Raw genomic sequence first — 25037 nt, forward strand, 5'->3', positions numbered from 1 at the left:
CGTGAGGTTAGCTCCAGCTTCTCAGCCCTGAATGCAGTTTTAAACCAAACTCTTTATAGCCTGCTCAGGGTTACAGTCAAAATGAACTGTTGATAGACAATAGACAATAGGTGCAGGAGTAGGCCATTCTGCCCTTCGAGCCTGCACCACCATTCAATATGATCATGGCTGATCATCCTTAATCAGTATCCTGTTCCTGCCTTATCTCCATAACCCTTGATTCCACTATCCTTGAGAGCTCTATCCAACTCTTTCTTAAATGAATCCAAAGACTGGGCCTCCACTGCCCTCTGGGGCAAAGCATTCCACACAGCCACCACTCTCTGGGTGAAGAAGTTTCTCCTCATCTCTGTCCTAAATGGTCTACCCCGTATTTTTAAGCTGTGTCCTCTGGTTCGGCACTCAATGTTCATCAGCTAATTCTAATATCTGAGATAGTCATGCACTGAAAATGGTCTTAAAGATTGAGGAAAAACAATGACCTGCTGTGGTCTGCTGCCAAGTCTAGGTAATCCACATGATACTGGCAGCATTGGGATGACTATTTTGATGAAAAGGGCCTGAAACTCAGTGATGCATCAAGAAATTCACATCATTTGTTTAACTCACACTGGCATGGAAGTTTCACAGTTTAGAGGTGCAAGCTTATCTCAACAGTGTTTAGTCTGAAGAAAAACATTGAGAACTCTGGAATATACAAGTACATCAACAGCAGAGACAAGGGCAAATGGATACGTAAGTGAGAATAAGAAGACACTTAGTCTGCCTGTCTCTCTCGCCCTCTCGCTCTCTCACTCTCTCACTTACAAGAATGGTTTCAGGAATGAAAAGCCTATGAGGATAGATTGAAGAAATTGGGACTGTTCTCCGAGGTTAGAAGAAGGCAGAGAGGAAATTTGATCGAGGTTTTCAAAATCATGAACTGGCTGGTCAGGGTAGATGGGGATGAAAACAATGTGGTAGAGATTTAAAATGATGTACAAACAAAGTGAGGGCGTTGTGGGCAATAATACTTTCACACAGCTCTTTTTCTTTTGAAATAGCGCATGGGATATGGAGAGAGCAGATGGGCTCTAAATTTATTGGTGTGTTACACACCTACGACAGCACCCCTGAAAAATTGGGGTGTCCGCCTAGATTTAGCACACAGATTCTAGTGTGGGGATTGAACTCTCAATCTCTGGCTCGCTAGCAAGAAGGTAAAAACCTTTTACCTAGCTAGCAAGAATGCTAACCCTTTGACTCAAGATTACCGTCTGAGCGTAGAATGCACTGCTTGGGATTGTGGTGGAGGCAGATTCATTGAGGCATTCATGAGGGTATTGAGAGTTTATTTGGATAGAAATAGTGTGGAAGAGTATGGGGAAAAGGCAGAAGATTGGCAGTAGTTAATGATGTTGATTTGAAACACCACTGCAGGGGCATGATGGGTCAAATGGCTTCATTCTGGACTGTAATAATTCAATGATTCTGTGCTTCTCTGTCTTTGTCTCAAACCTACATTCGGAAACCAGTATCTGGGTCAAAAACAACTTGAAACAGCAAGCACCATTCACAAAGAACTCCAGGCATCTGCAATTTTGCCATTACGGAGAAACCAAGACAGCAGCTAAATAGTATATTTCAGGATTTTTTTAATTATTGCAACCCAAGGGACCCTTGAGACCTGTAGTTATGTTTTATTTTATTATACCTGTGTGTATTAGACACTATTCTCCCCACCCCTTCCCTTTTCCAGTGGCTGATGGAGTTTAACTCAGATAAATGCGAGGTGCTGCATTTTGGGAAAGCAAATCTTAGCAGGACTTATACACTTAATGGTAAGGTCCTAGAGAGTGTGGCTGAACAAAGAGACCTTGGAGTGCAGGTTCATAGCTCCTTGAAAGTGGAGTCACAGGTAGATAGGATAGTGAAGAAGGCATTTGGTATGCTTTCCTTTATTGGTCAGAGTATTGAGTACAGGAGTTGGGAGGTCATGTTGCGGCCATACAATGCATTGGTTAGGCCACTGTTGGAAAATTGCCTGCAATTCTGGTCTCCTTCATATCGGAAAGATGTTGTGTAACTTGCAAGGGTTCAGAAAAGATTTACAAGGATGTTGCCAGGGTTGGAGGATTTGAGCTATGGGGAGAGGCTGAATAGGCTGGGGCTGTTTTCCCTGGAGCATCGGAGGCTGAGGGGTGACCTTATAGAGGTTTACAAAATTATGAGGGGCAAGGATAGGATAAATAGACAATGTCTTTTCCCTGGGGTGGCGGGTCCAGAACTAGAGGGCATAGGTTTAGGGTGAGAGGGGAAAGATATAAAAGAGATCTAAGGTGCAACATTTTCACACAGAGGGTGGTGCATGTATGGAATGAGCTGCGAGAGAATGTGGTGGAGGCTGGTACAACTGTAACATTTAAAAGGCATTTGGATGGGTATATGAATAGGAAGGGTTTGGAGGGATATGGGCCGGGTGCTGGCAGGTGGGACTAGATTAGGTTGGGATATCTGGTCGGCATGGACAGGTTGGACCGAAGGGTCTGTTTCCGTGCTGTACATCTCTACGACTCTATGACTCTACTACCAGTGCTTGTCCACTCTCTTTCATTCAAGAAAACCATGGAATTGGTTCTCCTTCATTTTTCATCTGGTTAACTGAGTGTAATTGAACTGTGAGAAAGAGGCACAAAAAAAAGAAAAAATATTTCAAAATCGATAGAACCGTAGATTATGGAAATCAGGAACAAAAGCAGAAATTGCTGGAAAGCTCAGCAGGTCTGGTAGTATTTGTGGAGAGAAATCAGAGTTAACATTTTGAGAGTAGTGACCCATCCTCAGATCTGTCAATTATTTGTTGCGATTGACTGGGAGGGGGTTAAAAAAGAGGGGAACTCTGACCCTCTCATCTGGTTGTAAACAAGATGCGCGTGAAAGAGCCCATAGTACTATGTTCAAGAACTTTAATTCTTTATTCCTTAATTAAAACAGATGATCAGGACAATGCTGTTTGCGAGAACTACTTGCAAGCAAATTGACTGCCGTGCTTTCTGCATTAAAATAGTGGCTACACTTCAGAAGTACTTAATTGTCTCGAAAGCATTTCAGCATACCTTCGGCTTGTGAAAGGTGCTATGCAAATGCAACGTCTGTCTTCCTTTCATTCCACGGTATTAGTGGAGCAGAGCCATGATGTCACAGCAGGGGGAGTGCCGTATCCAAGATTAATTCACTACTTGTTTAACATAAAACTACACAGTAACAAAGGCGAGAGACGACAGCATTTTTGCAATTATCTCCCTTTCATAACGTTTGGGATTATGAGGAAAACTGTATTGCCTTACAGGATAGTGAAGTGAGAATCTCACTATGTGCACCTCACACTATGTGGATTTCAGCATTGATGCAGAAATGTTTTCGCTTTGTAATCTGATGCCATGGTAGCAGTGCATTTTTTTTTCAGTTTTAATAGTCGCTCTGGGCTCTTCAGATTGGGTTGTCTGCCGTTAATGTTTTGTAGCTGAGTTCATATCAGTGTTCAGCAGCTGTGGCTTTACACAGTGTGCAATGGCTGATTCGCTTTCCACTCGAGTCAGCAACAAGTGGGTCAAGTGCCAATAGTTACATGACTGCGAGGGTAAAAGTCAGTTCCAAATTCCCGTGATAACATCGTCATCCACTCAACAATTGTTTTTAGGAGAGAGTTGAAGCGGGCACTTCCATAGTTATGATGCCTGGCGATAGAGTCCTCAGGGTAGAGGGTGGATCTGAAGTGTAAGTTAAAACCAATGGGGCAGCTTGCTCTACATCTTTGCCGATATTTTATTTCCATTAAGTTTCCTATTGGAAAACAGAAATGTGGTGGCTTAACTCTCCTCTAATTTCCACATTTGTAAATACTCCTTTGCAGCAATTTGATCATGCCGTGAATGCTGTTTTTAATGTTCTTTTGCAGTAATATTTCCTCTGAATTGATTCCCAAGGCATCTGGGTCATTAATGGTAAGTTGTAAAATTATTGGCCCCATTTTAAAAAAAATAATTTCTTTTCCTGTTTTTTTAAAAAAGGCCCCTATGCAATTTCCTGGCCAGTGTCAGTTAGCCTAGAGATAATAGTCTTATCAATACAAGAGACTGATTTGTATGGATAGAAGAATGGCAATATTATAGCATCTCACCAGCTCGCTCATGATGCTGCAGTGCATCGCTCATAATGCGTTGCCTTGTGCGCTTATGGTACGGTTAAAAGTGTAATCACAGCAGCCATTTTGCCAATAGCAAGGCATTCACTGGAATTTACCAGATTAATGGGCACCTGAACAATTTTTGTGGTGCCGGCTGAGGGGAATGTTGGCCTGGGTCACGAGGGAAATTGCCTTCTTGTGCCACAGGTTGTGAGGGACATGTATGATCTTCACAGCCAACAGAGTCTTTGATTTAACGTTTCCCTCAAAGGGTGCCATTTCTGACAACACAGTACATCCTCAGAACTGCAAAGGGCCAGCCTAGAATTACTGCTTGACTCAGAGCTAAGGGTATGAGCCACTGACCAGTTGGAACTGGAACCCACAGCTGTCTCCTGGGCCCCGCTGATAACCTTGCCCCCCGCCGCCCAGGAATCAGCAGGATGCCCCATGTCAGAAACCCAAACAGAATATCCAAACTAACATTCCAAAGGCAATCCTGAATGAAACCTACACAGTCAGGTGGGAGGCCTTCAGAATGAAAGGCCACACCAGAATCCCATTTGCTTTGTTGGATGGACATGAAAGACACCATTTTACTATTAAAGAGCAGCTGGGAATTCTCCAGTGTCCTGGCCAGAATTTATCCCTCAACTAATTCAAAGAGATTACCTTGTCAGCATCTGGGAGGTTGCTCTGTGATTTGCAATGTTTCCTTCATTGCAAATACCCTCAAAGAAACACAGCTGATTGGGACAACCAGTGGTTGTGAAAGGTACTGTACTAATGCAGGTATCTCTCTTTCAATGAAATCTGCAAGTACAGAAAGCTAATAACAACTGGAAAGCCATCTAGTGGCATAATGGATTACCTTGTATGCATTGTCAGATCCCTGGGGTGAGTCGAGCCTGGTTTGAAGGCTGATCAAAGGTGCACAAGAATTGGGTTTGGTCAGAAAGAAACCAGAAAAGATATCAGAGCTCGTGTGTGAGGGCTTCTGGCCTCTGCTGATCACTCACTGCACATTGAAGATGAGTTAGATCAAATCAGTGAAGGGATGGCCTCAGGATGCCTGGCACAACACAGACCCCCACAGGGGGTCTTGCAGGAAGGAACTTGCAACGTGGGCCAGACCCCCACAAGCATCCATTGAGCCCTCTGGACCATGTGGCCAGCCTTTGAAAGGTTCTAGAGCGAGGCCTCATGCCAGGCTTCTTGAATTACTCGACCACTTTGACAGCAGTGAGGCACGCTGGAAGTGTGTCAGTGGATGGGAGTTCTCCCTCCTACCTCACACGTGGGCCAGACCCCCACAAGCATCCATTGAGCCCTCTGGACCATGTGGCCAGCCTTTGAAAGGTTCTAGAGCGAGGCCTCATGCCAGGCTTCTTGAACTACTCGACCACTTTGACAGCAGTGAGGCACACTGGAAGTGTGTCAGTGGATGGGAGTCCTCCCTCCTACCTCACTAACATTCTCATATTTGGGCAGCACGGTGGCACAGTGGTTAGCACTCTGCCTCACAGCGCCTGAGACCCGGGTTCAATTCCCGCCTCAGGCGACTCTCTGTGTGGAGTTTGCACATTCTCCCCGTGTCTGCGTGGGTTTCCTCCGGGTGCTCTGGTTTCCTCCCACAATCCCAAAATGTGCAGGTTAGGTGAATTGGCCATGCTAAATTGCCCGTAGTGTTAGGTGAAGGGGTAAATGTAGGGGAATGCGTCTGGGTGGGTTACGCTTTGGCGGGTCGGTGTGGACTTGTTGGGCCGAAGGGCCTGTTTCCACGCTGTAAGTAATCTAATCTAATCTAATCCGTAAACTCCACTGCCTGTATCCTAACTCGCACCTTGTCCCTTCCACCCACCACCCATGTGCTTCGTTACCATTGTTAGCTCCCTAATGAGTAATGCCTTCAACTTAAAATCCTTGCTTTCAAATTCTTTCACAGCCCAACCCTATTCTGGTAACTTCCCCCAGGCACACAATCCTTTGAGATCTTTGCATTCCTTTAACTCTGGCCTCTAGCCTGAAACCCTTGATTTTTATCCACCCTTTCCCCCTGCCCCCTGCTGGATATACTTTCAGTGCCTTAAACTCTGGATTTCCCACCTTGCATGTCTTGAGCTCTCACTCCCCTCCATTAAGGTTATTTCTAAAATTCAGCCTCCTGGAAGAAACTATCAGCCATCAATCATAACACAACCTGGGCCTGGATTTTAGGTTCCCCCACAGAAGAGTTTGGAGGGCGGAGAGCTCATTAAATCCAGCAGGCCGCCTGTCACTGCCTACTCTTTCCCCCCTGCGCAATTCTATCGATGGCTGGTGTAGCATTGGGTGGTTTAGGCAATGATTATAATTCCAGTGTGCTCCAAAAATATCACCCTTGACAGATTCACACGTCACACTGCCAAAAGTAGAAGCTTTATCGGGATTAAGTTATTTGGTAAGTCTGGCGTCAAATTTGCAGACCACACCGGAGCGCATGTTCATGTGATGTAGAAGGAAAACTGTACACTCAGTATCTTTCTTTATTTACCAGATTTGCAGAGATTAAGGGGTACATCAGCATATCAACCCCGCCATCCTTACAGAATTTGAGGTGGTTGCCATTTGTGATTTGTGCTGAAATATCACAGGATGACTTGAAACAGGCATTATTATTGAGGAAACCGATTCATCGATGTGTGAAACTGATCATTCCATGAGGCAAAAATGGCAAACTTAATGCAACAATAGCAGTCAACAAAGCAGTGATTTACAATCTGCATCAACTTCCTCGGATCCAGGAACTATTGGCATAAATTTAGGACTCCACAGTCTTCAAGAATTGGCATATACAATAGAATTATCTTCCGATACAACTAGCAGAACAAAGCCAATGTTTGGCAGCTTCTGTACTCATATAATGGTGCTTGCAGTGTCCCAGAGTGCCCTATGAATTAAGATCTGCCCTAACTGGTTTCCAGTAGATCATTTGTTCAGTTTTGGTAGACACTGAGGGAATGGCCAACCAACTTGATGCATCATTGTTCATGGAAGGGGCAAAACATACCACAATCAGTGGTGCTCCTTTTAAAAACTTTTTTCTTCATTCATAAATGTCAACATTGCTGTACCAGCATTTATTGCCAGTCCCTAGTTGCCCTTGAGGAGGTGGTGGTGAGCTGCCTTCAGTCCATGTGCTGTAAGCTAACCCACAATGCCTGTGATTTTGCCACTGAAGGGATGGTGATACATTTCCAAGTCAAGCTGGTGAGTGGCCTGGAAGTGAATGTGCAGAGTGGTGGTGTTCCCATGTATCTGCTGTAATAAGGTCAGGAGCTGAGTGACCCTGGCACAATCTAAACTGAGCACGAGTAAGCAAGTGCTGCTTGATAGCACTATTGATAGCACCTTCCATCACTTGACACTAATTGACACTCATTAAGGACAAAAATACATATTCAAAAGATTGACTTTCTAGAGTACAGAGTGACAGCAGCTGAACTAAAGCCTATACACATTTTTTTACATTACATTACAGTGTGGAAACAGGCCCTTCGGCCCAACAAGTCCACACCGCCCCGCCGAAGCGCAACCCACTCATACCCCTACATTAACCCCTTACCTAACACTACGGGCAATTTAGCATGGCCAAATCACCTGACCTGCACATCTTTGGACTGTGGGAGGAAACCGGAGCACCTGGAGGAAACCCACGCAGACACGGGGAGAATGTGCAAACTCCACACAGTCAGTCGCCTGAGGCGGGAAATGAACCCGGGTCTCAGGCACTGTGAGGCAGCAGTGCTAGGCGCTGTGAGGCAGCAGTGCTAACCGCTGTGCCACCGTGCCGCCCACAATGCCTGTGATTTTGCCACTGAAGGGATGGTGATACATTTCCAAGTCAAGCTGGTGAGTGGCCTGGAAGTGAATGTGCAGAGTGGTGGTGTTCCCATGTATCTGCTGTAATAAGATACATGATACAACAAAACCATTCATACAATTCCAAACCCATCGAATGTGAAAGAGTTGCCGTTGTTCCAACTACGACCACAGACTCATTCCTAAATAATGTGGAATCTGTGAAGCCAATTGCACAGCAAATAATGTGTTCCACCTTAAAGTTGAAGGTAGTGTATCCACCACTCCTCACATATGTCAACCAACATGAGGAGGCGAATGATGCAACAGTTGCATCAGGAAATGTCACAGGAGATGTCAGTACATTGATGGAAATGAATAATCAGTCACTTATATGTATGCCTATTGTGTGAAATTGAACGTAAATACTCTACTGGACAAGGGAAACACCTATGCTTGTGAACATATATCTTCAACGATTCACTCTCCACGAGGTCAGGTAAATACAGCAAGTGCTTGCAACATTGGTATTATGCGAAGGTCATGTCATAGACATCTATATATGCCAACATGTTCAGATCACTTTCATCAGTACAGGTTTGAATCAATGGGAGAGGAGGTGATGGCCTATTGATATTATGATGACTTTTAATCCAGAGACCCAGGGAAGTGTTCTGGGGACCTGGGTTCAAATTTTTCCAGATGATGGAATTTGAGTTCAATAAAACTTTGGAATTAAGAGTCTTATTATGACTATGATTCCATTGTTGATTGTTGAAAAAGCCCATTGGGGTCCCTAATGTCCTTTCGGGAAGGAAACTGCCATCCTTACCTGGTCTGGCCAAATGTGACTCCAGACCCACTGTAATGTGCTTGACTCTCAACTGTCCTCAGGACAATTAGGCTTTGGCAATAAGTGCTGGCCTAGCTAGTGACGCCCACATCCTATGAACGAATGAAAAGAAAATATCCCACAGATTCATACACCTGAGTAGCTGACACCTTTAGCAGTGCTACAATCACAGAGGTGTTGGGGATAGCAAAGTGACTTGAGGCAGTGTGATCAGAGTCATCCTGCACATCTTGTGTGAACTGTAAATCTTGTAGGGGGAGTTGAAGGCAGGATAAGTGACAGCATACTGCAGAAATTAGGTCAGTTCCTAAATATGAAGTAAAGGCCTGCAAGGCCTTGTGAAATAAAGAAATAGTTAGCCCCCAACAACAGAGTATGCAACAAACTTGCATTGCCTGATGACAACTGTCTCACATGTGAAACTCGAGCAGTTATCCTGAAAGTGTTAAACTAATGTGTCTTACTTCTTGCTCATGAAGGACATCCCAGTAAGTCACAATGAAGGAGAATTCATAAGAAAGTGCATTATATGGAAACCTAGGCCCTGAATTTTCGTTCCTGTTTCGGGTGTGCAGAAATCCTGACTTTGTGAATGTGACCTTCACAAATGCCTGGGTGTACCTCTATTATTTGGGGAGGTGGGCTGAAACAAAAATAAGGCTAGATCATCTGAGAAAGAGCTGAAGAGGCTACCAGTTCATGAAAAGGGGTGGGTGGAGAAACACCTCATGCTAACTTGTGCTTCTCCAGCCTTTCCTCTCAGCCATATCCCTCAGACTCCCTGTGCCAGCCCAGTGTCCCTTCCATCACCACCTATTCTCCTTCAGTTACCATACCAACTCAACTAACATCCACAAGTATCTATGCACACAGAAGAAAAAAAAGTTGTTACTTAACGTACTGAATTGCAGACTGCACTCTATTGGCAAAAAAGAATTCATAAAAATACATTTTCCAGGTTTTGACAGTTTTTGACTCTTCTTGACATTTCTTTCTAGGTTTGAGCACTTCCTGGCGAAACTGAGGACTGCAGATGCTGGAGATCAGAGTCAAGATTAGAGTGGTGCTGGAAAAGCACAGCAGGTCAGGCAGCATCCGAGGAGCAGGAAAATCGATGTTTCGGGCAAAAGCCCTCCATCAAGGGAATTCCTGATGAAAGGCTTTTGCCCAAAACGTTGATTTTCCTGCTCCTCGGAAGCTGCCTGACTTGCTGTGCTTTTCCAGTATCACTCTAATCTTGAGTATTTCTTGACCTTTCTTGACATGTCTTGATACTCCTTGATGGTTCCTCACAGGGTAACACATCTTGACATGTCAAAACCTCATGAAATATCTTTACAGGTTTCAAAATTTCTTGACAATTCTTGACGCAGCTTGATAGTCAAAGAACAAAGAACAGTACATTACAGGAACAGGCCCATTGGCCCATGAAGCCTGCATTGACACATGATGCCTTTCTAAATTAGAAGCCTTTTGAAGCCCTCTGTATCCCTTTATTCCCTGCCTATTCGTGTACCTATCAAGATGCATCTTAAACATTGCTATTGCATCCAACTCCATCACTTGGTGCAGCAGCACATTCCAGACACTTACCAGCCTTTGTGTCAAAAGACCCGCCTCTCACATCTCCTTTAAGGTTATCCCTTTTGACCTTAAACCTATGTCCCCAAGTAATTGGCATTTCTCCCCTGGGAAATATACTCCACCTATCCATTTTATCCATGTCTCTCATAATTTTGTAAACTTCTATGAGGTCACCCCTCAGCCTCTGACCTTCAAATGAAAACAAACCAAGTTTGTCCAATCTTTCCTCATAGCTATTACCCTCAAAACCAGGTAGCATCCTGGTAAACTGTTGCTGTACCCTCTCCAAAGTCTCCACATCCTTCTGGTAGTGTGGCGACCAGAACAATACACAATACTTCGAATATGGTTGACTGAAGTTGGATACAGCTGCAAAATGACTTGCCAATTTTTATCCTCTATGCCCCAAATGATGAAGGCAAACATGTCACATGCCTTCTTGACCACTTTATATACTTGTGTTGCCACTTTCAGGGAACTGTGCATCTATATGCCTAGGTCCCTCTGTACTTTAATGCTTCTAAGGATTCTGTCATTTACTGTGTACTTTCCCCCTGCATTTGACTTTACAAAATGCATCACCTCGCATTATCTGGGGTTAAGTTCCAACTGCCACTTCTACATCCAAGCCTTCAGCCTATCTACATCTTGCTGCATCCTCTGGCAATCCCCCTCACTAACCGCACCTCTCCCAGTCATTCGCACACTTACTGATCAGAGCACCAACATTCTCCTCCAAATCATTAATATATTACAAACCCAGCAGGGCTCCCAGTATTGATCCCAGCATAACATCATTGGTCACAGATGTCCAGTCAGGAAAACACTCTTCCACCGCTACTCTCTGTTTCTATGACCAAGCCAGTTCTCTACCCATCTTACCAGCTCACTGCAGATCACATGTGACTTCATCTTCTGTATCAGCCTGCCCTGAGGGACCTTGTCAAAAGCCTTGCTAAAGTCCACAGAGACAACATCCACTGCCCTGACCTAATCAATCATCTTTGTCACTTACTCAAAAATCTCAATCAAGTTTGTGAGACATGATGCCCCCTACATAAAACCTTGCTGTCTATCGCTAATAAGTCCACATTATTCCAAATGTGTATAAATTCTGTTCCTAAGAATCTTCTCCAATATGCCAGGCTCACTGGCTTATAATTTCCTGGGTTATCCCTATTGCTCTTCCTAAACAAAAGACCAACATTGGCAATTCTCCAGTCCCCTGGGACCTCTCCTGTAACTAAAGAGGTTACAAAGATTTTGTACAAGGCCCCAAGATTTCCACCCTCACCTCACTCACCATTCTGGGACAGATCTCATCAGGTCCTCGGAAACTGTCTACCTTAATACTTTTCAAAACACCTAATACCTCCTTTTTAGGACAATAGGTCAACACTTCTTGTCAGGTTAGCACCTATTGACGTGTCTTGACAGGTCCTCAGTTAATGACTTTTCTTAACAGTTCTTGACATTTTTCGACAGATCTCATAGAAGCACAGAATTACTTTTGTGCAGAAGGAGACCCTTCAGCCCATCATGTTCTGGATATTACCCTGCTATCCAAAGGAATGCACTGAGAACATGCCAGCTATTACTGGCTTTAATCTCCACCTTCTGAGTTCCAGAGACTGTGGCTTCAAAATCTGATTTGAGTGGAGGCAGCTGATTGCCAAAATGGCCAGCCCAGACAAAATACATTGCTCCCAGAGCAAAGGGAAATGTCAAGTTAGGGGGTGGACCACAGAGTATTTTTGGCACAATGGATAGGCTCTCTATTGTTGCAGAAATCTGGGCTTCAGTGAAAAGTCTGTTGAAGTATGTTCTGCCCCACTACCACTAACTGCATGGTGATCAAAACCATGGCAACAACTTTTAGTAGAAGGCGTTTGGTATGCTTTCCTTTATTGGTCAGAGTATTGAGTACAGGAGTTGGGAGGTCATGTTGCGGCTGTACAGGGCATTGGTTAGGCCTCTGTTGGAATATTGCGTGCAATTCTGGTCTCCTTCCTATCAGAAAGATGTTGTGAAACTTGAAAGGGTTCAGAAAAGATTTACAAGGATGTTGCCAGGGTTGGAGGATTTGAGCTTTAGAGAGAGGCTGAACAGGCTGGGGTTGTTTTCCCTGGGGCGTCTGAGGCTGATGGGTGACCTTATAGAGGTTTACAAAATTATGAGGGGCATGGTTAGGATAAATAGACGTAGTCTTTTCCCGAGGGTTGGGGAGTCGAGAACTAGAGGGCATAGGTTTAGGGTGAGAGGGGAAAGATATAAAAGAGACCTAAGGGGCAACTTTTTCACGCAGAGGGTGGTTCGTGTATGGAATGAGCTGCCAGAGGAAGTGGTGGAGGCTGGTACAATTGCAACATTTAAGAGGCATTTGGATGGATATATGAATAGGAAGGGTTTGGAGGGATATGGGCCAGGTGCTGGCAGGTGGGACGAGTTTGGGTTGGGATATCTGGTCGGCATGGATGGGTTGGTCTGAAGCGTCTATTTCCATGCTGTACATCTGTATGACTCTATGACTCTAATTGCAAAGAGATCGAGGAATCAACACCTTTTTCTTGGTGTTCATGACCTACAAAACAAATATGCAGAAATCACTGCAACAAATTCCATGACCACCACTTTGCTCATTGGTATTTTGGGCAATTTATTTTTTCACAAAAGGGACTTGGCTAGAGTCTATCACTACAGTCGATGGATCACAATTTGCTTTTGGTCAAGTCACCAAGTTCCTAACAGCATTTGGAATTCAACACCATCTCAGATCATACTACAACCTTTTATGAAATAGTGGTGCCAATTGATTCAATGGTGTGATCAAAAATAGGTAATAGTCAAAGGAAAGAATGTTTGAACAATCTATTCATACGTAACTTCAGACATAACAGCATCTTCAGGGCAGCATAGTGGCTCAGTGGTTAACATTGTTGCCTCATAGTGCTAGGGACCTGAGTTTGATTCCAGCCTTGGAATCTGCGTGGAGTTTGCATGTGCCTGAGAGTGCTCCAGTTTCCTCCCACTGTCCAGAGATGTACAGGTTAGGTGGATTGGCCTTGGTAAATTACCCGTGGTGTTCAGTGATGTGTTGATTAGGTGTACTAAGTTAAAAATCACACAACACCAGGTTATAGTCCAACAGATTTATTTGCAAACTTTTGGAGCACTGCTCCTTCCTCAGGTGAACTTTGTCCACCCCAGTCCAACACCGGTCCATCCACATCTAGGTTATGTGTATGAGCCAAGGGAAATGCAGGGTTACAGTGATAAGGTAAGGAGATGGGTCTGGGTGGAATATTCTTTGGAAGGTAGGTGTGGATTTGATGGGCTGATTGGCCTTTTTCCACACTGTGGGGATTCCATATTTTAAAAAACAGATCCGATGACTGGAAAGACACTGACTGAGCTTATGACTGGTTGTAACATTTGTGTTATTCAAATGCCAGGCAATGACCATCTCCAATAAGAGACAATCTAATTACTGCCCCTCAACATTTACTGAAACTAACATCACTGAATCCCTCACAATCAATATCCCAGAGTTACCATTGATGAGAAACTGACCTGAACTAGCCATACAAAGACATGGAAGAGCCGGTCAGAGGTCAGGGCTCCTGCAATATGTGATGATTAGATTCTCTCTTATTTGTTATATTATTGTCTGCCAGTTGTGTGGCATGAATGTTAATTAGAACATCGAACAGTACATCACAGGAACAGGCCCGTCTGCCCACCATGTCCATGTTAAGAGTAACAAAAATATGGGGTACTGGGCTAATGGTCGGATACTTGGTAGTGTGGATGAGCAGAGGGATCTTGGTGTCCATGTACACAGATCTCTGAAAGTTGCCACCCAGGTAAATAGTGCGGTTTCCTTGATACGTGGCTGATCCAACAGTCCTCATTCCACTTCCTTGCCCCTTTCCCTGTAGCGCTTGATTCTCCAACTGATCAAGAATCTATCTCAGTTTAAACATACACAAGAACTCTGTCTCTACAGCACTCTGCTATTACGAGGGGGCATAGCTTTAAATTAAGGGGTGGTAGGTATAGGACAGATGTTAGGGGTAGATTCTTTACTCAGCGAGTCGTGAGTTCATGGAATGCCCTGCCAGTAGCAGTGGTGGACTCTCCCTGTTTATGGGCATTTAAACAGGCATTGGATAGGCATATGGAGGATAGTGGGCTAGTGTAGGTTAGGTGGGCTTGGATCGGCGCAACATCGAGGGCCAAAGGGCCTGTACTGCGCTGTATTTTTTTCTATGTTTCTTTCTATGTTTCTTTCTCCATGCCAATCATGATGCTATTCGAAACTAATTCCTCTGCCTGCACATGGTCCATATCCCTCTATTCCTAACCTGTTCATTTGTCTGTCTAAATGCCTCTTCAGCTTTGCTATCATATCTCCGTCTACCACCTCCTTTTGCAACACATTCCAAACACCTATCATCCTCTGTGTTAAAAACTTGCCCCACACATCTCCTTTAAAGTTCCTCCCTCTCACATTAACCTTATGCCTCTGTGTATTTGACAATTCACTCTGGAAAGAAACTCCAACTATGCACTGTATCTGTGCCTCTTATAATTTTATATACTTCTATCAGGTTGCCCCTTGGCTTCCAATACTTGAGTGAAAACAATCCAAGTTTGTCCAACCTCTCCTCCTACCTACTCCAATCCAGGCAGCATCCTGATAAATCTCCTCTGATTCCTCTTCAAAGCCTCCATGTCCTTCCTGTAGTGCAGCAACCAGAACTGCACACAGTAGTCCAAAAGTGGTCTGACCAAAGTCTTAAAAAATTGCAACATGACTTGCCAAATTTTATATTCATTGCCCCAATCAATTAAGGCAAGCATGCGTATGCCTTATTTACCACCCTATCCACTTGTATAGCCACTTTCAGGGAGTTATGGAATTGGACCCTAAGATCCTTCTGTATATTAATGCTCTGAAGGGTGACTATTTACAGTAAACTTTCCTCTTGCCTTTGACTTAGCAAAATGCATCTCACACTTGTCTGGATTGAACTTCATCTGCCATTTCTCCACCAAGCTTTTCAGCTGCTCTATATCCTGCTACATCCTTCATCACTATCCACAACTCCACCAAAGTTTGTACTATCTATAAACTTACTAATCAGAGTATATTTTCATCCAAATCATTTATATATATTACAAACAACAGAGGTCCCTGTACTATTCCTTGTGGAACACCACTGGCTACAGACCTCCAATCAGTAAAATGCACTTCCACAACTACACTATCCTTTATGGCCAAGCCAAACTCACCATGGATTCCATGTGATTTGATATTCTCGATCAACGTGCCATTAGAAACTTTGTCAAATGCTTTCGTGAAGTCTATGTAAACAACATCCACTGCCTTATCCTCATTGATAATCTTTGTCACTTCCTCAAAAATGTCAATCAAGTTTGTGAGACAAGACCTCCTGCTGCCCATCCCTAATAAGTCCATTCTTCATCACTTGTCATCCTAATTGACGATGGATTCATGGTCTTCATTACACTCTTAATTCCAGACTTCTGTGGAATTCAAATTCTAGTGTCTGCTGCACTAGGATTCAAACCCTGCATCCTCACAACACCACCTGGGTCTCCAGATTAATAGTCTAGCAATAATGTCACCAGGCAATCAAGTCCCCTCATGGGAAGGTTGTTGATGATTGTGCTAAGCACTATGAACTTGAGAATGTGCTTCTACATGATCAGTTGATGAAGCAGATGAAACTGATCGATGTAAAAACCATCTGTTTCTCTAATGTCCTTTGGGGAAGGATGTCTGCCATCTTTCCCTGGTCTGGCCTACATATGACTCCAGACCCACAGCAATATGGGTGACTCTCACTGCTCTCTGGGCAATTAGGGATGAGCACTAAATGCTGGCCTGGCCAGCATTCCATGAATGAATTTTTTAAAAGTCTCAAAGACTTTTTCTGCGCTGAGAGAAAAGAGACAGGCAGCAAACTCTGACAAATTACTCGTCATACTTTTGGGTGATGGTTTAGAATGACTTCATTGAAGAATTGAGGTTTAGTTTTAAAAAGGTGAAAAAACTTGACATTCAAATGTTTGGTCTTCAATGATGTGTGTTCTCTATGTGCCATTAGTTGAGCTTTACTGTGGTAAGAAATAAAAAGAAACTAAAAGCTGTTGGGAAACTAGAAGCTAATGCTGCAGGCTGTTTAGAATCATTTGTAAATATGTTTACACGTAGCAGTTCTGTCCCCTGCATATCTCTGAGGCATATAACCCAACAATTGATTTAGATTTAGATTAAATTCCCTACAGTGTGGAAACAGGCCCTTCGGCCCAATAAGTCCACACCGACCCTCCGAAGAGTAAGCCACCCAGACCTATTTCCCTCTCAGAGCGTTGTGGAACGGCAGGGAAAATTAAATATTTTTTAAGGCAGAGGCAGACAGATTCTTGTCAGGAAAGGAAATCTAAGATTATTGGGGGGAGGTGGGAGCAGGTGTGATGGGACCAAATGACCAACTTCTGCTCCCCATTTCTGTGTTCGTCCATTTGCCTCTGTTCCCCACATAAGCCTGGGCATCTTCCAAGACCACGCCAGTCTCCTCATAGTGTGGCCAATTAGCAGTTGTGTGCAACGACCTCCCTCTGACCCTGTTATTGGCTTGCAGGGTCATTGACAGAGGTCATCCTTTTACAGCTAGTTTCCTAGGCAGGGCTCTGGGATCGAGCGGAGAGTCCTGGGTCTTTATTAGGTTTTGATTTTGTGAAAAAGCATGTATCAGTATACTTCCCGTAGAATCCTTGTCATTGTTGCCGATGGTCATGCTGACTGTAGTAGATAGATCAGCATTACCTTGATTCGGTGCTCTATAAATTCAATGCTGTGTGACTCAGCCATTCTGGTTTTTTTATTTAAGACACAACCTCATTTAACACAGCGGCTTGGTTGAATCTAAGTAATGCAGTGTTAGAACCTGGAGGACCCACCCGTCATTGCAATGATCAAACAGTCTCACTTATTTGTTCTCAGACAGAGCATTGACATCAGCACAACAGTCTAGCTGGAGTCTGCCTTGCCTGTTGTTTATGAGTGTGTTGGCGTCTGATTTATTAGCACATTCTCTGTTGCCAATCCAACAACTTCACGCCAGAAATATTTAACCTTCATCTGCTTGCAAGCCGCTTCATCTGCAGTATGCTGACTGTGGTTCTGATTTTGAATTTTGTACTCTGAGCTGAAAGAGGTTCCAGTTTCTGATGTGAATCCCGAGGAGGAGGAGGGACCACTATTTTGTAAGCTGTTAGCTTTGATGTTAAGGGGCTGGAGTTTGGGACAGGGCAGGGCAGGTGTTTGTTCTGTATTCCTGACCTGGGGAGACCAGGGACATCAACTTTCAATCATTCCTATTCATCCAAACCGGGACAACTTGAACTCTAGAGCAATACCAACCTGTTCAGGATTCCAGGAATTACAGTTCAAGACACGACAGGAAAAAAAGAAGCTTGGAAAGACTGATAGGAGCTTTAAAAGGAATCCTTTTTGTCAAAGCTTTCGTCTCTAACTGATAAGCCTGCTGAGAATGGGGCTGTTCCCTACTCACCATTCAATGGCCTAATTTCCAGGTGAGGTAGCATTTCACCTGGTACCTCCTCCAACCTTGTGTATTGTGCTCGGTGCACTCAATGTGGCCTACTCTGCATTGGAGAAGCCAAACGCAGACTGGGTGACCACTTTGTGAAACACCTCCAGTCTATGCATGAGCAGCACCCTGACCTGCCTGCAGCCAGTCATTTTAACACAGCATCCTGCTCAAGTGCCCCACCTGTCTGTCCACAGCATGCTGCAGTGCTCCAGAGAACCACAGCGCAAACTGGAGGAACAACATCTCACCTTCAGATCAGGCGCTTTACAACCTTCTGGACTTAATATTGAGTTCAACACCTTCAAATGGTGAACCATTTCCTCCTTTTCTTTTAGCTTATTACATTCTGCTATCATGTCCTCTCTTCCCTCTCCCTCGCAGGGGAACTGACTGTCCTTTCAACACACACCATTGTCTGCCATTCTCACATTCCGATCACTTAATCTGAAGTAGTAACGTTTTTCTCCACCAGCACCGTACACCCACTACCCCCATGCCCCACCTCCTATATTATTACATAAATGCTGGGTCAAGACTGTGGTGCTGGAAAAGCACAGCATGTCGGGCAACGTCCGAGGAACAGGAGAATTGACGTTTCGGGCACTTCGGCCTTTCATCAGGAATGAGGCTTGTGGGCCAGTGTGGTGAGAGATAAATGGGAGAGGCAAGGGCGTGGTGGGAAGGTAGCTGGGAATGTGAGAGGTAGATGAAGGTGGGGGTAAAGGTGATAGGACGGAGAGGAGGGTGGAACAGATAAGTGGGAAGAAAGATGGACAGGTCAAGAGGGCGGTGCCGAGTTGGAGGCTTGGGTCCGAAATAAGGTGGGGGGGGGGGGGGGGGGTGGAGCTGCGTGAGGAGAAATGGGGAAAACTGGTAAAATCCACATTGATCCCCTGTGGTTGCAGTCTCCCAAGGTGTTTGATGAGGCGTTCTTCCTCCCAGGCATCGGGTGGTAAGGATTTGGCGATGGAGGAGGCCCAAGGATCTGCAAGTCCTTGGTGGAGTTGGAGGGAGAGCTAAAGTGTACAACCAGGAGCGGTGGGGTTGGTTGGTGCGGATGTGGTAGAGAACATCTCCGAAACAATCCGCAAGTTGGCGTCCTGTCTCCCCGATGTAGAGGAGACCACATCGGATGCGACAGATACAGTAGGTGGCGAGTGTGCAAGTGCAGGTAAATTTCAGTCAGATGTGGAAGGATCCTTTGGGGCCTTGGATGGAGGTGAGGTGGAGGTATAAGTGCAGGCTTTGCACTTCTTGCGTTGGCAGGGAAAGGTGTTGAGCGTCGGGTGTGGGATGGTGGGGGGTGTCATGGATCTGACAATGCTGCACATCCACACTTCACTTCAGCTCTGATGAAGAGTCATCCAGATTCAAAATGTTAGCTTGCTCTCTCTCCATGGATGCTGTCTGACACCCCCTCCCCATAATCTCCAGCATTGGTTGTTTTCTGTTTGACTGACAGTCTGGAATCATTTATTCAGGTATTGAAAAGACTAACTGGTTGCCAGTTGGTGTGGGAAGGTAATGCAACTCAGGGACAGAGATATTATGAGACCATTGGCAGGGAGGAGACATCAGAGAGACAAAGGAGAGAGGGTATGTGATTAGACAGCCAGAAATGCCTTCAAGCACAGTTGTCAACCGTCAAATGAGGCACCCTTCTCTGGCCAGGGAACTTACAGGAACTGTGAAGGAATTTCTGGGAAATGCTCAGTCCATTGGCTGCAAAATTGATGTCATAACCCCCACAGTGTGATTGAGGATATCAACCAGGACAAGATTGAGGTTCCTCCAGAATAAAATAGAGGTGCCAAGTTTCCAAATAAAGCATTTTTAAAAAAAAAGAACAGGAGTGTCAGAGGTTTGGTTCACTCTGAGAGCTGGCTCTGAGGAAGCTGGGTCAGTGTCAATATGTAAATAATGAGTGACTCAGTGGTGGGAAACTGGCCTCGTTAGAGGCATTTCACCAGGTATGACTCCAACCAGTGAGGAGTTTGCCCCCGATACCCATTGATTGCAGTTTAGCTGGGGCTTCTTGATGCCACACTCTGTTGAATGCTGCCTTTATTTCAAGAGCAGTCACTCTCCCCTCCCCTCTGGAATTCAGCTCCTTTGTCCATGTTTGAACCAAGGCTGTATTGAGGTCAGGAGCTGAGGGCCCTGACAGAACCCAAACTGGGCGTCACTGAGCAGGTTATTGCTGAGCAGGTGCTACTTGGTAGCACTGTTGGTGACACCTTCCATTATTTTACTGATGATTGAGAGTAGACTAATGTGGCGCTAATTAGCTGGGCTGGATTTGTTCTGCTTTTTGTGCACAGGACATACTTGGGCTATTTTCCAAATGGGTGGGCATTTTCCAGGGTTGTAAATGTACTGGACCAGCTTGGCTCAGGGAGCAGCAAGTTCTGCAGCAAAGGTCTTCAGTACTCTTGCTGGAATGTTGTCAGGGCCCATAGTCTTTGCAGTATCCGGTGCCTGCAACGATTTCTCATTATCACATGGAGTGAATCGATCTGGCTGAAGACTGTTATCGGTAATGCTGGGAACCATTGGAGGAGACTGGGGTAGATCATCCACTTGGCATTTCTGGCTGTAGCTTGCTGCAAATGCTTCAGCCTTATTTTTTGCACTGAAACGTTGGGCTCTTCCATCATTGTGGATGGAAATATTCATGGGGATATTCCCCTCCAGTGAGTCAGTTAATTGTTCACAACTATTCACGGCCAGGTGTGGCAGGACTGCTGAGTTTACATTTGTTCCTTTGAAACTTAGCTCTGTCGATCACTTGCTGCTTATGGTGTTTGGCGTGCAAGTAGTCCTGTTTGATAGCTTAACCAGGTTGACACCTCATCTTCAGGTATGAGAACGTGAGGACTGCAGATGCTGGAGATCAGCGTTGAGTAGTGCTGGAAAAGCACAGCAGGTCAGGCAGCATCCGAGGAGCAGGAGAGTCGACATTTCGGGCATACGCCCTTCATCAGGAATATGGCCCGGGGTGGGCATTGGGGGAGAAGGGGGCTGAGAGATAAATAGGAGGGTGTGGGTGGGGCTGGGGAGAAGGTAGCTGGGAAGGCACTAGGAAGATGAAGGTGGGGGGTGATGGTGATAGGCCAGAGGGGAGGGTGGAGCAGAGAGGTGGGAAGGGAGATGGACAGGTGGGACAGTTCAAGAGGGCGGTGACGAGTTGGAGGGTTTGATCTGGGATTTCACCAGTTTCCTCATCTCCCCTCCCCCCACCTCATTCCAGATGCATCTCGTCTCTTGAGCTGCTCCTGACATGCCCTCCTGCACTCTCCATTGAACCAGGGTTGATCCCCTGGCTGGATGGTAATGTTTGATTAAGGGATGTGCCAGGCCATGAGGTTGCAGATTGTGCTGGAGTACAGTTCTGCTGTTGTAGATGGCTCACAGTGCCTTGGTGGAAGTCCAGTCTTGAGTTGCTAGATTGGTTCAAAGTCTGTCTTATATTGCACGGTAATAGTGCCAGACAACATGACGAAAGTTGTTCTCAGTATGAAGGCAGATCTTTGTCTCCACAAGGACTGTGCGGTGTTAGCTCTGACCAATATTGTCACAGACAGATGCATCTGCAGCTGACAGATCGGTAAGGATGAGGTCAAGTATGATTTTCCCTCTTGTTGGTTCCCTCCCCACTTAGACCCAGTCTAGTAGCTATGTCCTTCATTGCTGCTGCTGAGCCAAATCTTGGTGATGGACATTGAAATCCTGCACCCAGGGTACATTTTGCACTTTGCCACCGTCAGTGCTTCCCAGTATTATTCAACATTGAGGAGTACTGTTCCATCAGCCAATGGAGGGCAGGATGTGATAAGCAGCAGGTGTTTTCTCCTTGCCCATGTTTAACATGAAGCCATGGGACTTCATAGGGTCTGAAATCAATGTTAAAAACTCCCAGAGCAGCTCCTTACCGGCTGTATAACACTATCATTGCCTCTGCTGGGTCTTCCTTGCCTGTGGGGCAGGTCACACCTAAGAATGGAGATGGTGGTGTCTGGGACATTGTCTGTAAGGTATGATTCAGTGAGTCTGACTATGTCAGGCTGTTGCGTGCCTGGGCTGTGATATAACAGTAACAGATTTGGCAGATGCTAATCAGGAGGACATTGCAGGGTCGACAGGGCTGTTTCTGCTGTTGTCTTTTCTCCACACTGAAGTCAAGAACAACAACTTTTGGGTTTGTAACAATTGATGCAGTTCTGCCCTGTGCCTAGGTGCCATCACTGTCCTGATGGCAATGCAATACCCGTAAGACCTTATTGAGCAGGTCATTATGAATATCCGATTCAATAAATCGAAAGATTGAACAACTCAAAGGGCTGAATGGTGTCCTCCTGTTCCTATCTTCCTGTTCTTCAGAAAGCAACCATAATGAATTCTCAAGCAGACCATCACATGCGACGTGTTAATCTCCTCTGGCCTCAACTGTAGCTGTTTGGATCTATTTCGAAAAATCTCTGCTCATAGAAAAATTCACAGTGCGTGATGTGGAGGATAATTTGGCAGCTTACAATGGGCAGTCATTTGGCAAACAGGGTGCAGAATTTATGAGAAGATGGGTGTTAACTGGAAAGATGTCAAAGGCAGATGTTGGCGATTTTAATTCTTTCATGCCGGTTTGGTGGTGTGTACTTTTTGCTGTCATGTGCTCTTTTGCAATCTCTTCTAATGTGGGAGGCTTCATTGCCAAGTTTGAACTGGTCTTCACACATGTGCAGTTATTGGAAATGTTGATATGGCCCAAGGGCTCTCTTCAGATCATGGCACAATCACGGGGAAACCCCTGCCCCAACTTCTGACATGTGAACGAAGGTGGGCACTCTAGGGTCCTGAGGGTGACTGGTTCCCCGCCACAGTCCTGACTTCTTTTCTTATTCATTTGTTGGATGTGGGCAACGCTGGCAAGGCCATCATTTATCGCCCATCGCGATAAACCTCTATAAGGTCACCCCTTAGTCTCCGACACTTTAGGAAAAGCAGCCCCAGCCTGTTCAGCCTCTCCCTATAGCTCAAATATTCCAACCCTGGCAACATCCCTGTAAATCTTTTCTGAACCCTTTCAAGTTTCACAACATCTTTCTGATAGGAAGGAGACCAGAATTGCACGCAATATTCCAACAGAGGCCTAACCAATGCCCTGTACAGCCGCAACATGACTTCCCAACTCCTATACTCAATACTCTGATCAATAAAGGAAAGCATACCAAATGCCTTCTTCACTTTTCTGTCTACCTGCGACTCCACTTTCAAGGAACTATGAACCTGCACTCCAAGGTCTCTTTGTTCAGCAACACTCCCAGGACCTTGCCATTAAGTGTATAAGTCTTGCCCTGATTTGCCTTTCCAAAATGCAGCACCTCACATTTATCTAAATTAAACTCCATCTGCCACTCCTCACCCCATTGGCGCATCTGATCAAGGTCCTTTTGTACTCTGAGGTAACCTTCTTCGCTGTCCACTACACCTCCAATTTTGTTGTCATCTGCAAGCTTACTGACAATACCTCCTATGTTTACATCCAAATCATTTCTATAAAATGCTAAATGTAGTGGACCCAGCACTGGTCATAGGCTTCCTGTCTGAAAAGCAACCCTCCACCGTCACCCTCTGTCTTCTACCTTTGAGCCAGTTCCGTATCTATATGGCTAGTGCTCCCTGTATTCCATGAGAATTCCTTGCTAACCAGTCTCCCATGGGGAACCTTGTCGACGGCCTTACTGAAGTCCATATAGATCACATCCACCGCTCTGCCCTCATCAAATCTCTTCTTTACTTCTTCAAAAAACTCAGTTAAGTTAGTTATACATGCTCTTCCATGCACAAATCCATGTTAACTATCCCTAATTAGTCCTTGCCTTTCCAAATACATGTATATCCTGTCCCTCAGGATCCCCTCCAACAATTTGCCCACCACCTACGTCAGGCTCATAGGTCTATAGTTCCCTGGCTTTTCCTTATTACCTTTCTTAAATCATGGTACAATGTTAGCCAACCTCCAGTATTCCAGCACCTCACCTGTGACTATTGATGATACAAATGTCTCAGCAAGGGCCCACAAAGTTCTAGGGTAAACTTGATCAGATTGCAGGGATTTACCCACCTTTACAGAAAACATGATTATCGGTAAACAATAATGAAATATTACATGTGAAAGCACTTAGATTGGACTAAAGCACTTTTTGGAACACTTTCAAAGGTTGGCTCAGGTAATCTCTGCTATCACTTCATGAGAGGGGGAGTTCACCTCCTCCATGAATAGATCCTCTTGAGCAGAAAAACTGGCGAGGTGCCTCTCCCTGTGAATTGTGGGAGTGCTCTCACACCAAAGGATGGATTCTAATTGGCAAATCTAGACATTTTAGAAACATAGAAATAACGAACAAGGGTATGCCATTCAGATCTTCATGCCTGCTCTCCCATTCGATATGAACATGGCTGAATGTCCAACTCAGTACACTATCAACCCATACCCTTTGATTCCTTTAGCCCAAGGAATTATATTTAATTCCTTTGTGAAAACTTTCAATGTTTTAATCTCAACCACTTTCTATGGCAGAGAATTTCATTGGCTCACCACTCTCTGAGTGAAGAAACCTCGAAACTCGACCAATAAGACACATGATCATTGATAGTCTCAATCATCGTGACAGGCAGATTTAATTTAAATGTCATCCAGCCAATCGAAATTACAGGTAAAGATCATGTTAAGTAGAGGCCTACATCCATACAGCATCATTTGCAAACTCAGGTTACTCCAATGCATTTTGCAGCCAATTGTGTACTTTGAAAATAAAAGCAAAGTTCTGCAGAGGCTGGAGATCTGAAATAAAAGCAAAACTTCAGCAGGTCTGGCAGCATCTCAGTGAGAGAAACAGAGTTAACATTTCATAGCTACTATGACTCTTCTTCAGAATTCACTTCAGAAATG

General features: G+C 44.8%; 1 protein-coding gene and 1 long non-coding RNA gene across 2 annotated transcripts in view; both read left to right on the plus strand.

Moving 5' to 3' along the window:
• Positions 1-25037, plus strand: part of LOC122557414 (mastermind-like protein 2) — a 445617-nt gene that overhangs the window by 53372 nt on the left and 367208 nt on the right. The window lies entirely within an intron of this gene.
• On the plus strand, positions 3490-7167 carry LOC122557416. Its single transcript, XR_006313823.1, has 3 exons — positions 3490-3756; positions 3938-3983; positions 6702-7167. It is a non-coding gene; the product is annotated as an uncharacterized LOC122557416 (long non-coding RNA).

The sequence above is a fragment of the Chiloscyllium plagiosum genome, chromosome 15 (genome assembly GCF_004010195.1).
Source record: "Chiloscyllium plagiosum isolate BGI_BamShark_2017 chromosome 15, ASM401019v2, whole genome shotgun sequence".
NCBI lineage: Eukaryota > Metazoa > Chordata > Chondrichthyes > Orectolobiformes > Hemiscylliidae > Chiloscyllium > Chiloscyllium plagiosum.